This window comes from Podarcis bocagei (assembly GCF_964188305.1).
Source record: "Podarcis bocagei genome assembly, chromosome: 7".
In the NCBI taxonomy this organism is placed as follows: domain Eukaryota; kingdom Metazoa; phylum Chordata; class Lepidosauria; order Squamata; family Lacertidae; genus Podarcis; species Podarcis bocagei.
Window position 1 is genome coordinate 1,269,929 of NC_138132.1, and position 15,373 is coordinate 1,285,301.

Genomic DNA, 15,373 nt, shown 5'->3' on the forward strand with positions numbered 1-15,373 from the left:
GTGCCGTTCCGGGTTCCTGAAACCTGTGCGGTGCCTTGTAGGGGGTGAGCACCGATCTGTGGAACACCGGATGCATTCTGGAACCCTCCGGAAGCGCCAGCCTGAAAGCCACCGGGTTGACCTGCTCTTCGACTTGGTAGGGCCCCAGTTGCTTATGCCCCAGCTTCTTCTTGGCCAACGACCTGGCCGGCACTGCGTGGGCTGCTAACCAGACCCAGTCTCCCACATGGATCTCTTCGCCAACCCTTCTGTGTTTGTCCGCTTGCACCTTGTATGCATGTTTGGCCAGCTCCAGGTGTCGCCGCAGCTGATCGTGGACCTCCTGCAACTCCGACGCGAACGCATCTGCTGTCTGCGGCTCCCCCTCCCCCATCCTTTCCAGTCCCGGGAAGGTTCTGGGGTGCCTCCCGTTGTTAGCGAAGAACGGCGTGACCCCCGTGGACACGTGCTTCGTGTTGTTGTAGGCAAACTCGGCGAGCGGCAGGTAATCCACCCACGTCGCAGGCTGTTGATTCGCATAACATCTCAGGTACTGCTGCATGATGGCATTGACCCGCTCCGCCTGCCCGTTGGTCTGCGGGTGTCTCGCCGACGCCAGGTTGATCTTGACGTTCAGGAAGCCCATCAGCTTCTGCCAGAAATTCGAGATGAACTGCCGCCCCCGGTCGGACAGAATAGACCTTGGCAGACCGTGAACCTTGAACACGTGGTCTATGAACAGTTTGGCGGTTTGCTCCGCCGTGGCCACCTTGGCACACGGAATGAAATGTGCCATCTTGGAGAACAAGTCCACCACCACCAGCACGGCCGTCTTGCCCCTCGAACTGGGCAGATCCGTGACAAAGTCCAGGGCCACCCTCTCCCATGGTTCGACCGGAGTTTGCAGCGGTTCCAACAGTCCGGCCGGTGGTTTGTGCACCGGTTTGGCCCTCTGGCAGGTGTCACACCTCGCCACGTAGTCCGCAACCTCCCCTCTCATTCCGGGCCACCAGAAGTCCCTGGCGACTAATTCCACCGTCTTCTCCTTGCCAAAGTGCCCGGCAGTGGGCGCGTCGTGCAGCTGCTGCAGTACCTTGGCGCGAAGTTCGTCTCCCGGCACGTAGATGGCTCCTTTACGGATGAGCAATCCATCTCGCAGCTGGAACTCGTCGGTCGCTGCCGTGCCCCTGTGCACCTCTGCCATCTTTGCTTGCGCGAAGGAGTCATCCTGCAACGCTCGCCACACCGCCTCCAGGTCCACGGTTGCCGCAGCGCACGCCCACACTGTTGGTGCGAAGATGTGCATGGCGGCCGCTGGCTTGGCGTCCTCCAGATATTGTGGCTTACGAGAGAGAGCGTCCGCCATGATGTTGGTGTCCCCCGGGACATACTCTATTCGGAAGTTAAAGTTCGCAAAGAACTCAGCCCAACGTATCTGCCTTTGGTTCAGGAACTGTGCCGTGCGCCAGTGCTCCAGATTCTTGTGGTCCGTGCAGACCTGCACCGTGTGCTTGGCGCCGATCAGGAAGTGCCTCCATGCTTTGAATGCTGCATGAATGGCCAGCAACTCCCTGTCCCAGATGGTGTAGTTCTGTTCGGACTTGCTGAGCTTCCTGGAGTAAAACGCTCCCGGCCGCCAAACCCCCTGCGGGTCTTTCTGCAGCAGGACTGCTCCCACGGCTCTGTCCGAGGCGTCTGTCTCCACCCTCATCGGCCTGCTGGGGTCGACATGCAGCAGCTGCTCTTCCGACGCGAAGAGACGCTTGAGTGCCTGAAAGGACTGCTCCGCCTGCTCTGTCCAGATGAACTTCTTTTTTTTGGAGCTAAGCGTGTCCGTGATGGCCGCTGTCTGCATAGCGAAGCCTTTGATAAACTTGCGATAGAAGTTCGCGAAGCCGACAAACCGTTGGACCTCCTTCCGGTTGCGTGGGCTCTTCCAGTCCAACACCGCTCGAACCTTGGCGCTGTCCATGGCGAGCCCCTTGTCAGACAACTTGTAGCCCAGAAAATCCACCTCCGTCACGTCGAATTGGCACTTCTCCAGCTTGGCGTAGAGCCTATGCTGCTGTAGCCTGCTTAGCACTTCTTTGACGTGTCTGTCATGCTCCTGCTGCGATTCCGAAAAGATCAGGATGTCATCTAAGAAACAGACGCACGTCTTGTAGAGGAGCCCCGCCAACACGTGATGCATGAACGCTTGAAAAACGTGGGAGCCATTTTGCAATCCAAAAGGCATAACTCTATATTCGTAGGTGCCCAGCGGCGTGAACATGGCTGTCTTCCACTCATCCCCTTCCCGCATGCGAATGAGGTTGTACGCCCCTCGCAGGTCTAACTTGGTGAACACGCTGCCCTTCCGTACCTTCGCGAGGAGGTCGTCGATTCGGGGCATGGGGAAGTCCGATGGCTTGGTCACACTGTTTAAGATGCGATAGTCCACCACAAGTCTTTTTTGGGGCGTGTCCCGCTTCTTAACAAAGAATACAGGACTGCCCCCCGCTGCCTTGGACTCCCGGATGAAACCGCGCTCCAAATTATGATCTATGAACTCTTTGAGTTCCTGCAGTTCGTCCTCAGACATGGAATACAGCTTCCCTTTAGGCAGCGCCGCCCCTGGCAGCAGGTCAATTTTGCAGTCATATGGTCTGTGGGGGGGTAGCCTGTCTGCCTCCTTCTCGCAGAAAACCTCCAAAAATTCTGCGTACTTGTGGGGAATCGCTTGCAGCGTGCCTAGCAGCAGCTGTGTCTCCTCTTCCTCTCCTTCCTGCCGGGGGACGATGCAGTGTTCAGCACAAAAGGAAGAGCCGAAGGTCAGCTGCCTCTGGTACCAAGCCAGCGTTGGGCTGTGCTTGTCCAGCCAACTCATGCCCAATACAATGGGTGTGTCCGATAGTTGAGTGACGTTGAAGCTGATGATTTCCTTGTGATTCCCAAGGCGCATCACCATTGGTGGCGTCTGCTTCACCACTTGCCCCCCTAGCAGCTCCCTGCCATCCACCGTGACCACCTGCAGGGGCAGCGTGGCCGGCAGCAACTGTATAGCGTGCCGGTCTACAAAGTTTTGCCCTATAAAGTCCGCATTGCTTCCCGAGTCAATGGTGAGCGGCACGTCCATGGTGATTCCATTGGGCAGCTGGAGCGATGCGGTGAGCCTCACTACTGGTTTGGGCGGGAGGGGGTCCATGGGCTGTGAAATCTCCGGGGACTTCTTCACTGACACGTCTGGCTGGGCCCCATTGCCTCTTCCTCCAGCCAGACATCGTCGTTTCCCTGCTGTGGTCCTCCTTGTTGCGTTGCTGCAGTTACCATTGCTGAGGCTGCAGTGTGCTTGCGGAGCCTCCGGGGACACTCTTTCGCCATATGCCCTGGATCCTCGCAGATGTAACACTTCCTGTTCCCTCTAGGAGGCTTCGCTTTCACTGTTGTCGGTGCTAGGGCTCTGGCTGCTGATTGAGCCCTTGCACTTCCAACCTCCATAGGTTCCACTCCTCCTCCTGGCGGAGGCGTGGATTGCGCACGCGCTGCTTCTCTGGGAAGGAAGGAGGAGCCCCTGGCTGGTTCGCGCCCTCCACGCCCCTCGTCCCTGCTCCACGGACGTTCTTCCAGCCGCACCCCCACGGCTAGCGCCCTCTGAACGATCTCCTGCGTGGTCCGGGGTCTCTCCCCCCTCGCAATTTCATCTTTAACAGAGCCGTTCAATCCCTCCCAAAACAGGTCTCTTACAGGAGCCGAATCCCTGTCCCATTCCAGAGCACTGACCAAAGCGAAAAAGCGGGCATGATACTGCCTTACGCTGGCCCTCCCTTGTTTCAGTCCATGTATCTGCTGCCGAGCAAGATCCACGTCAATGCTTGATAAGAAACACCCATCCATCGCTTTTATAAAGGCATCCGCATTTTGGAGCGCCGGATCCTTATCCCTCCACAAATTGCGCAGCCATGCTTTAGCTTCCCCATGCAAATGGGACATGATGAACCCCACCTTCTCTTGCTCATCTCTAAAGTCTTTATTCAGCAGTTGCAGTGCGCACATTACGTCTGCTCTAAAATTGGGGTACTGTTGCAGGTTCCCATCGAAGTGAGAGACCAGACCGCCTGTTCGTCTCGCCAACCCAATTCCCTCCTGTCTGGGTGTCAGTTGCCCGTGCTTCGTAAGCATGTCCAACCTGACCTGGAGATCCCTGCAGGCGGCAGCTGCCTCCTCCTCTCTCTTCCTGGATGCGAGAGCCTCAGCATTCAGTTGTGACACCGCTTTTCTGAGTTCCTCTATCTGCTGCTCAGCCGTCATGTTGTCTGCCGTTCGTGAGCTAGCTAGTAGGCACCTGCTTCTCTCCTCTCCTCGAGGCTGTAGATGCCCACAATTTGGAGACGGAGCTTACTGTCAGAGCTGCTTCAAGATCCTAGCTCACAGAGGATCACGCTAGCCAGCGGTCATTAAGTAAAAGTCTTTATTGAGTTACAGTTTCCATTCCCAAGCTGCTGCGTGCAACTCTACGTCTAATGGCTAGATCGGCGAAGCTCCGTCTGAGTCTCCGCCCCTTGTGCACCAACTTAATATCCTAGCCCTGCTCCACCTTTTCCGCCTGACTGCTCTCCTCTGGGTCCCTCTGCCCCCCGGGGTCTCTTCCTTCCGGGATTCTTCTGACGCCGACCCCCCGGAACTCCCTGTCTCCTTGCGCCGGGCTTTAGGACCTGGCTCCCTTTCCTGGCTGCCTACTGCGTCACTTTCCTGTGCATTTGAACTTGGCGCGCGCGCCCAACCTTCCACTTTCCGTCTGACCGTTTCTTCGCTCCCCAATGGAGGTGTGGCCACTCCTGACTCGTGCCCTCCCCCCTGTTGCGAGCTGCCAGCGCTTGATCTCTGGCGCTCTTCCTCTTCCCTGCTCTCTGGCTGTGACGCTGGTCCCGATTTCCAACTGCTCTCCTCTGAGTCCCCTCTGGCTCTATCTTCCTGGGGTGTCCCCCTAGGCTCCCCCCTTGCCCTGACCACTGGTGCTCCTTTCTGTGAATCTTCTGATTCACTGGAAAGACTCGGAGATCTCGGGTCGTCGTCATCACTCATCTTTTCTTCTGCCTCCTCCCCCTCGCTCTCTGTTTCCTCCCTTGCCCTTGCCTCTGCTCCTGAACCCCTGACAACATTCTTTTTTTCTTTTTTATGATTCCTCTCTTAAAGTAATTATTTGGTTCATTTGTTTAATTCGAATCTTAATTTGAGAAATTGGATTTTATGTTAAACATCTTATGTGTGTTGGGGATCAGGCTGGAAGGAAGAGGGAGGGCTGGAAAAATGTAGGAAACAGGATCTCTTGGGAAAGAGTTATTCTGTGACCTTGACAAACTGATAAGGTGCTGCTGGAAAATAGGCTGCTTTGAGAACAAGGGAGAGGGAGATTTTGAATATGGCAGTTCAAAAACAGTTAACACCAGGCCTGTGTTAAATTTGGAGAAGCTATTAGCCCGAACTAATAAAAATCATTAAATGGTGACAAATTTGACCACTAAAGTAGAGACACTGACAAAGAAAACAGAAGCACTAGATATCTCCATGAAAGGAAGGGAAGAGAAGTCTGAAAAGCTGGAAGACAAAAAATGGAAATCAGAACAGGAGACGCTTAGGATTGATGTGGACGGTTTGGGTGGAAGATAAGAGGCAATTGCGGGCGCTTTGGCGGTTCTTGAGATGAGACAGAAAGCCCAGCCTCTGAGACTGAGAGGAGGGAGGAGAGCAGGATTTTAGCAAAGGTTAGAGCGGAGTGGCTGGGAGTGGAATTAGACCGGCTTGTGGAGCAAGGAGTGCTCGAGCCGGTGCCTAATGCCCCCTGAGAAACCCCAGTCATCACACCTGTCAAGCCCAATGGCTCAGTCCACATCTGCACAGACTACAAATGTATCATAAACAAGGCCCTTATGGCTCATGCATATCCGGTGCCAATGGTCAGCCATGTCTTCGCTACCCTGACGGGGTCTAAGAGTCCACCTGATTGGGGACAATGTGAGGGCTATTTGCAACGCCCCTGCACCTAAGGGTAAGGCAGAACTCCAAGCCTTCTTGGGACTATCGAACTTCCGGATGATTCCTGGGGGGAAACTGCAAGGAGGGCTGGAGAGAGGAATCCCAAGGGGATAGCAGAAGGGTGAGGCCAATAGAGCAGGAGGAGTGGGTAAGGGAGGCAGAACTAGGAAGTCCAGAAGTGACTGAGGCCGAGCAGCCACAGGAACCAAAACCACAACCGGTTGGACCAGCGGCGTCCAACCCAACGACCCCATCACAGCCGGAAGCCCTGGAACAAGAGCCAGAACCAGGAACCCCTACTGAGACACCCAAGACCACAACGCATACATAGGTGACCGGCATATCTCAACGACTAGGAATGCTAACCTTCTGGGCGCAACGGGAACAGCCTGAGGTTTGGGGAGCAATTAAATCACTGTTTTACAAGCTGCAATAAAGAGCATGAAGTCACTACAGGACTCCTGAGTAGATTTCAGAGAATATAATGCATCTTTGGTTGGGATTGTCCACCAAGGAGATTGGAGATGGTTGCCAGTCAAAGGGTAGTTTAAGACACGGGGGGGGGGGAGAGACCTCCTTTTGAAAGGGGGGGGCAGTTTTGGGAGACATTCCAGCCGTGGCATTGGCAGCCAGAAGAGGAATCCTGGAAGAGGACACTCCAGGCTCATCTAGTCCAAGCCCTGCGATTCAGGAACCCCGGTTCTTAGTCCCGCCAGCTCCCTTGAGCTGGGCAACTCAGATGCCTGGAGCAGCGCCCCGTTGGAGAGCAGCCTTGGGTCGCCTCTGGAGCTGGCTGGACCTTTTGGACGGCTGTTTCCATCCCGCCTGTCTTCTGCTGGCAGGCCCGGTTGGGAGTTGTAGTCCAAAGCCCATTGAGGGTGCCTGGTCCTGGAGGTGTTTTTCAAGTTGGAACTATGTTTTGACCCTTTGCCAAAAGGAGATGCCACAAAGTGTGTGTGTGTCGGGAGGGTGTCTTTTCAGTGCCAGGATACAAGGTGCTCTCTTGACCTGGGAGCCCAATCCCTCTCCCCCACCCCTAGAAAAGGGGTCTTCCCCTCATCCTCTCCTTGCAGGACCCCCTTTTCCTTCCTCTTTGCTCAGAGAGTCGGAACCAGCTCTCTCTCAAGGGACCCTGGAGCCAAACCCTTGCAGAGTTTTACTTCTCAAGCAAAGGGGGGGAAGGAATACATTCTTGTTGCTCTTGAGATGTACAGAAATCTGTTCCCCGCGGAGGGAGAAGCTTGCCAGGCCCCCAAAGTCCCCCGATGGAGCAGCTCTGCGCCTGTGCCACGCCTGGGGCTCCTCCGCAGGGAAAGACCGACCAGGAAAAGGGTTAAGGGGCACCAAGCTGGCTTCCTAGAGAGGAATAAAGGGAGGAGACTCCCCAGAGCACAAGCTCCGCCCCCATCAGGGCTTTTGTCTCTCTGCTCCACAAGTGCTGCCTGGGGGCACCTTCTGGGATCTGGTGAGTAGCCCTGGGGAGATGGGGGGTCCCAGGGCTGCAGGAGAGGGTCCCCCAAAGAAGACCCCTCTGGGGCTCTGGCTCCTGAGAGAGAGAGAAGGGAGCAGGGCGAGCTCCGCTTTGCAAGGGCTCAGAAGAACAGCCACGAGGGCCAGGGAGTCATGATGAGGGACCCCCAAAGTCATCTAGCCCACCCCCAGCCAGCCAGGAATCTTCTGCCCAGCCTGGGGCTCGAACCCAGGGGCCTGAGATCAAAGAGAGTCATGCTCTACCCACTGAGCTCTGCTGCCATTTCTGGAAGAGTGAGAGAGAGAATGTGAGCTTGGTTTGCTCCACCTTGCAAGGGTTAAAAGGAACTGAGCTGCATTCCTAGAGAGGACAGGGAATAAGGGGGGGGGACAAGGTCCTCCTGAGCAAATGCCCCTCCCTCCTTCCCAGGATCCTCCCTGCAAGAGGGGGAGGGGGCTTTCATTTCCTCTGCAGGAGCTGCCTCAGTTTCCCTTCTGGCATCTGGGGAGTTTCCTCTCTCTTCTGCCCTAGGGTGCATTGGGGAGAAGTGGGGCGGGGTGTCCCAGGGCTGCAGGAGACGGATCCGTGGGGATTCTGCTCAGCTCCTGCAAGGGGATCCCCAAGCCAGGGCTAAGAGGTTCTGCCCCCCCTTCCTCTCTGCAAAGCCAGGGAGGCTGCAAGTAACAGGAGGTCTGCAACTCTTGTCTTGCTCCTTAGGGGAGGGGTCACTGTTGGCATCAGGCTGCAAGAAGCTCAGGGGAAGTGGCAGGTTGGGGCACCTAGGAGAATATCCTACACCCAAAGACGCCCCATGTGGTTTAGCGGACAGACTAAGAGCCCTGGAGCTGGAGGGGGGAGACCTGGGCCCAGTTCCCCCCATGGCTAGGAGCTTTGGAGGGAGGTGGGGAAGATGGGGAGTGAGTGTTACCATAAAGCACCAATGCTGCAGCAAGCAAAGGCTCCAGCAGCTCAGTCAGCTGCTTGTGGCTGGAAAGCCAGACAGGATGTTTGTGACTGTTGCCATGGAAACAAAGGGGCAGTCCAATCCGTACTGAGCACCGGATGTTAGCTCAGTGTGTGTGTCATATGACCTGTACTGGAAGTACATGGGAGGAGTTTCTTCTTGCTGTTGTCGAGTGCAGACGTGTTTCTCTGTACTGATATGAGAGACAGAAATAAAGGATGTAAATAGTTTTCTGTCTGCTTCTTTCCCCTCCCTGGGGGACACCAAAGGGGAGAGAGGAAGAACGGTGTGTTCCTCTCACACATCTGAGAAGAATCGCCGGGACCTCGCCTGCTTATCAGCAGAGTGGAGACGCGGGGAGGTCGACAGGAATATCTGCCGGTGCCTACGCTGTGGCACATTCCTCTGACCCAGGCAGAATTCCAACAGTGAGAGGAGCTGGTTCTGGGTGGAAACATCCGCTCTGAGGAAAAGATCACCAGCTAGAGAAAGGAGTCTCTGAGCTTAGTGGGAAGGACAGTGTGTGGTGTCCTGGGAGAGTAAATCAGGCCAGGAATGAACTGGGAGGCTGAGTCAGGAGAAGGAGGAGCTGGAAAGAGACCGGCTGCTGAGCTCTCATCCCAGTCAGGAGGGGAGAGATCCTTCTAGAAAGAGAAGACTCCCAAACCAGAGATCCCTTGGGTCTTTGGCTTGGAGTACCTCGGGAGTAGGGTAACTGGCAGAAAGTGCCACCTTGTTAAGAACCAAAGTCTTAAGTGTGAAACAACAGAGAAAACCTTGAAGGGAAATAACATTGTAAACTGAACTATCCTAAGTTTTATCCACTCATGTCATAAACTTCCTTGTTAAATAAAATCGTTAATGTTTATTTGAAGAAATCCTGCCTGAGACTCCCAATTAGTAAGTTTTACCTCACACAAGTCCCCCACAAGATAATCTGAGGTAGTTGGAGGGAATTTGTGGGAATTGTGTTCTCTGAGGTGGGTGCACTATATTTAAGAGAGAGAACGGGCCCAAGGCTGCGGGGGGGGGGGGGCTGCGTTGTCACATATATTAATTGGGGGCAGGGGTGGGATAGGAAGTTAAAACCCACACAGAAACGTACCCAGAGACACAGAACAACCAGTTTAATAAAGGAGTGAAGTTCTTTGATTAAAAAGAGAAAAAACTCCTGTCAGAAAATGACCAGCAAGCGCCAAGTCAAAGAGACTCAGGATGACCCAGCTGCTGCGTCTGAGGAGAATCCTAATATATTGAATTAGAGATGATGAGGCTAAGATTGGAATTGTCTAAGGTTGAAGCAGAGAAAGAAAGAGAAGAGGCCAGAATGGCAGCTGCCCTTCATCTAGCAGAGATACAGGCAGAGAGAGAGAGAGAGAGAGAGAGAGATGAGCCCAAGAAGAAAGAGACAGGGAGGCCAAGATGGCCCATGAAAAAGAGATGCTTCCTTTAAAAATGGAGGAGATTCAGGCGAGGGCAGAACTGCCGCAAGCAACGTTGGGGGTGGAGATTTTACCTCAGCAAATGTAAAGTATGTACAGTGGTACCTCGGGTTACAGACGCTTCAGGTTACAGACTCCGCTAACCCAGAAATAGTACCTCGGGTTAAGAACTTTGCTTCAGGATGAGAACAGAAATTGATCTCCGGCGGCAGCGGGAGGCCCCATTAGCTAAAGTGGTACCTCAGGTTAAGAACAGTTTCAGGTTACAAACGGACCTCCAGAACAAATTAAGTACTTAACCTGAGGTACCACTATAAAAGGTGATGGTGTGCAGGCCTAATGGTCAAAGCTTCAAAATGCCAGTTTGCTATGAGGCAAGTAAAATACTTCAGTCCCGTCCCAAGGGGTGGAAATATACAACATGACTGGAGCAAGGCAAAGGTCCTTCAAGAGGGGCCTAGACTCTCCACAAAGAGAGAAAGAAGAGCTTTTCTGGGGGGACAGGGATATTGTCCTCGATTTATTCTGCCAGTCATGCCTGCGGACTGTCTGGCCAGAGTGGTGCATGCTCTAGTTATCTCCCGCTTGGACTACTGCAATGAGCTCTATGTGGGGCTACCTTTGAAGGTGACCCGGAAACTGCAACTAATCCAGAATGTGGCAGCCAGACTGGGGACTGGGAGTGGCCACCGGGACCACATAACACCGGTTCTGAGAGATCTGCATTGGCTCCCAGTGTGTTTCCCAGCACAATTCGAAGTGTTGGTGCTGACCTTTAAAGTCCTAAACGGCCTCGGTCCGGTATAACTGAAGGAGCGTCTCCACCCCCATCGTTCTGCCCGGACGCTGAGGTCCAGCGCCGAGTGCCTTCTGGCGGTTCCCTCCCTGCGAGAAGCCAAGTTACAGGGAACCAGGCAGAGGGCCTTCTCGGTGGTGGCACCCGCCCTGTGGAACGCCCTCCCAGCAGATGTCAAAGAGAACAACAACTACCAGACTTTTAGAAGACATCTGAAGGCAGCCCTGTTTAGGGAAGCTTTTAATGTTTGATGTATTAGAGTATTTTAATATATTTTTTGGAAGCCGCTCACAGTGGCTGGGGAAGCCCAGCCAGATATGCGGGGTACAAATAATAAATTATTATTGTTGTTGTTGTTGTTTTAGCCCCCATGCTGCTCCTTGACATGACTGGGTGAAGAAAGACCAGCCAGACAAGAGCATTTGGAGGGACCAGTGCCAGGCAGCGTTGGGACATTTAAAAACAGCCCTAGATCCGGGGTCAGCAAGCTTTTCCAGCCGGGGGCCGGTCCACCGTCCCTCAGACCTTGTGGGGGGCCGGACTATATTTGGGGGGGGGAATGAACCAATTCCTATGCCCCACAAATAACCCAGAGATGCAATTTAAGTAAAAGGACACATTCTACTCATGTAAAAACACGCTGATTCCCAGACTGTCCGGGGGCCGGATTGAGAAGGCGATTGGGCCGCATCCGGCCCCTGGTCCTTAGGTTGCCTCTCCTGGCCTAGATGGACCTTGGGGTCCCTTCCAACTTTAGGATTCTGCTCTTCATTTTGGAAGGCGGACAAGGAGCAAGAGCCACCTGCCGTCACAGAAGGAAGAGGACGGAGTCTTCATCTCCTTGGTTGCCCTTCTCTGGGAGGGTGGGCAGATTGTGAGGAGCAAAAACGAGGACGCGATGATGACTCTCACTTTCAATACTCCTACTATATGGCAAGGTATAAACTTCTTATGGACAGCCAAAGGGCAACTGTTAGTAGCCGTGTGCACTGTTACTGTAATTTTTATAATGGTTTTTCGGGGGAAGTTGTTTCCAGTGAAACAGGACGCTGCACCCCCAGACCACCCCACAAACCACCATTCAGTTTTGAATTGGAAATTTAAGAAAAAGAAGAGCACCTTGTACCACATGTGGTGGAATTATAAAAAGATAAAGACTTATGGGAAATGATATATAATGGATTTTTAAAAAATGTTTAAAATAACTTTTGTCAAAAGACCACAAGCCTTTCTCTTGGGAATTTTAGGTGCAGACATACCAAAGGAATTGAGAAGACTACTCATGTACGCAACTACAGCTGCAAGGGCGCTGTTTGCCCAGCGATGGAAAGAGGAGGAGATGCCAGCAAAAGCAGACTGGCAGATGAAACTACTATGATATGTAGCGATGGCGAGGCTGACAGGGAAAATCAGAAACCAGGAGGATGAAAACTTCAGTGGGGAATGGGACGGATACAGACTGTACTTAAAAGAACACAGTAATCACTCGAGCTCTTTGGCAGGTCTCAGTAACTCCTGCAATGTTACAAAGACTTTGGACATTTTGGAGGACTATAGTGTGGATGAACTATAATATGCAGTTTCTTAGATACACAAAGGACCATGGAGGGGAGGAGGGGAGATTGGGAAGAATCTTGTTTGAGTTCAAAATTTAAATGTGAGATTTAATTTGTAAAACCAATAAAAATTATTTAAACAATTATTATTATTTTTGTAAATATCCTCATAAAAACCCACCAACCTAGCAGTTTGAAAGCGAGTAGATAAATAGGTACCGCTGTGACGGGAAGGTCAACAGTTTCCATGTGCTCTGGCTTCCGTCATGGTGTCCTGTTGCACCAGAAGCGGTTTAGTCCTGCTGGCCACATGACCTGGAAAGCTGCGTTATGAGAATTATACGGTCTAAGATATAAAATAAATGTTCATAAATGTACCAGGCAGACACATACATAAACCACCACAGTAGTCAGGAAAAGTCCTGAAACCATTTTGTCTCTCCCCAACTGACTTCAAATGTTTCTCTGAAAGAACAAAGGAAATGAGAAAACCTCCCCTTGCCTCTGTGATCACAAATCCTGTCTTGAGGGGTATCTGTGTCTGAATAGAGTGAGCCTGTGACCTGGACACAGGAATTAAGTATTTACCATCACAAAAGAATCACCAGACGGCCCAAGTGATGCAATCCGTGGTCATTTTTGAGGTACCCTAGCAGACAGGATTTTTGCTGTAGTCGGCCTCTTCTGTGATGTATGTATGATATATTGGGGGGGGGGGTGTCGTGGGCTCCAGGCTGGGCAATTTCAAATGCCTATATAAGGGCTTGCACACCATTGTTTGGGGTCCCTCCTGCGTGTGGCAGTGAGCACCCTGTTGCCACAGTTAATAAAGATGAGGCTTACTAGCTGCTTTGCTTCTCAATATTCTCTGGTTGGCCTCTGTCATTTTCTCTTACCGATAGGGAACCTACAAAAGGACTTTATGTGGGCTCTTGGGTACCCCATAAGGGGAAAGGAGCAGTTTTTCCTTACAACAGCTGTCTGTGGACAAACGCCAGCTCCCTTGGCCTGAAAGAGGGATGAGCACTGCAACCCCATAGTCGCCTTTGACTGGACTTAAACGTCCAGGGGTCCTTTACCTCTTTACCTTACATAGTGCTCACCTTCTGGTAGTCACGTAATCTGGGAAACCGGGTTCGTGTCTCCGCTCCTCCACATGCAGCTGCTGGGTGACCTTGGGCCAGTCACACTTCTGTGAAGTCTCTCAGCCCCACTCACCTCACAGAGTGTTTGTTGTGGGGGAGGAAGGGAAAGGAGAATGTGAGCCGCTTTGAGACTCCTTAAAGGGAGTGAAAGGCGGGATATCAAATCCAAACTCTTCTTCTTCTTCTTATGCAGCAGAACCTTCATATAAAATCAGCCCTATGTCAGATCGACACCATTCCAACTTCATTTTACTCAGGGAACAAATGGCTCCCAAAGGGGGAATTTGGGAAACAAGACAGCCATAATCCTGGAAACCTGAGATCTTGTACTCAGCAGCCTCTTGAACAAGAGATAATCACCTGCCAGACAGGTAGTCGTCCCATGGACAGTAGCAGACCATCCAGGAATGGAGTAGGTCCTGGTCAGGACAAAGAAGTGTGATTACCTGGCAGGAGCTTGTAGATATTTCCTTTGCATCACTTGATGCGTGCGAGGTGGAGGGCAAGGGAGGGATGAACTGGTTTCTGCCAAGAAAACACCTCCCTGTTTGTGACATATGCATGATGTATCTAAGATGTATGAATGACGCTTCACCCAAGGTGTTTATAGGAAAAGGGAAAAGGGATTAAAGAACAAGCATCCCTTTGTTTGGGGCTTCTTCCTGCTTCTTCCATGCGGTGGGTGGAAGTCCTGTTGCAAGGTATTTTAAATAAAGATCAGGCCTACAGGCTGCTGTTTTGCTCCTGTATTCCTGGCTGGTGTCTTTGCTTGACAATCCGTGAGGGGACGCTCATCAGAGTTGCAATGACACCAAACTGGGAGGGGTAGCTAATGTGACAAAAGACAGAATCAGGATTCAACATGAGCTTAACAGATTGGAGACCTGGGCAGAAGCTAACAAAGGAATTTCAACAGGGACATACGTAAAGTTCTGCACTTGGGCAGGAAGAGGCAGATGCCCAAATATAAGATGGGCACCTCAAAGGGCATCTAGTCCAACCCCCTGCAGTGCAGGAATCTCAACTCAGTGAGAGCTGGCCACCTGACTTCCGCTTAAAAACCTCCTAGGAAGAAGAGGCCACCACCTTCTGACGGAGTCTCTTCCACTGTTGAACTGTTCCTAATGTCAAAGAGATCTTTCTGGATTTAAATCAGAATCTCCATTCCTGTTATCTTTTAACCCACGGGTTCGGATCCCACCCTCCAGAGCAGGAGAAAACAAGGAGCCCCACCAATTTGCAGCTTGGAGGCGCTGGAAGAGGAAGCTCTGTGAACCTCTCTACTCATGACGTGAAGCACCCTGGCATCCTCAGATCAAGGGCACTGCACAAATTTAATAGCTATAGAAATAATAAAGTACGTTACCTGCTTGTGTGGTAAGAATTTGCTTCTACGCCAGCAGTTTGTTACACATGTAAGGGAACATCTGAAATAAAAACACGGAACCAAGAGAAGGAGAGGAAACTCAGAGTCCTGCAGGGACCCAGTTTATTCAAACTATTGCAATAGGACAGCCTTGCTATCCAGTTCTTCAGCAGAAGGGCTGGTTTGAAAAAGCTGCCAGGGGGCATATTAGAAGAAAGCTTATATACACAGCACACAAAGACTCATAAAATGCCACAACACTCTTCCACTTGCATCAAGAAAGGTCACAGGTCATGGGATGCATGGCTCAATGTGGATATCGACTCCTCTGAAATTACCTTGGGGTGTCCCAGAGTGCCCAGGTCATTTGGGTCTCATATGTTGCCCCTTTATAGATCACTGCCTTGCCGTGGCGAAGGGGCTTGAATAACTCAGAGAAGCTAAGAGCTATGCCATGCAGGGCCACCCAAGGTGGGCAGGTCACAGTGGAGAGTTTTGGCCAAACGTGATCCACCTGAAGGAGGAACCGGCAAGCCACTCCAGTATCTCTGCCAAGAAAACTCCATGGACAAAGGCAACAGGCATATAAAAGTTATGACGCTGGAAGATGAGCCCCTCAGGTCGGAATCATAGAATCATAGA

At 52.2% G+C, this 15,373-nt stretch overlaps 1 long non-coding RNA gene across 1 annotated transcript; it reads left to right on the plus strand.

Annotated features, from left to right (window-relative positions):
- The first annotated feature begins 7,365 nt into the window (after positions 1-7,365).
- Positions 7,366-14,749, plus strand: LOC308590620. The gene is made up of 3 exons (XR_014009802.1): positions 7,366-7,456; positions 11,912-13,337; positions 13,559-14,749. It is a non-coding gene; the product is annotated as an uncharacterized lncRNA (long non-coding RNA).
- Positions 14,750-15,373: the final 624 nt, after the last annotated feature.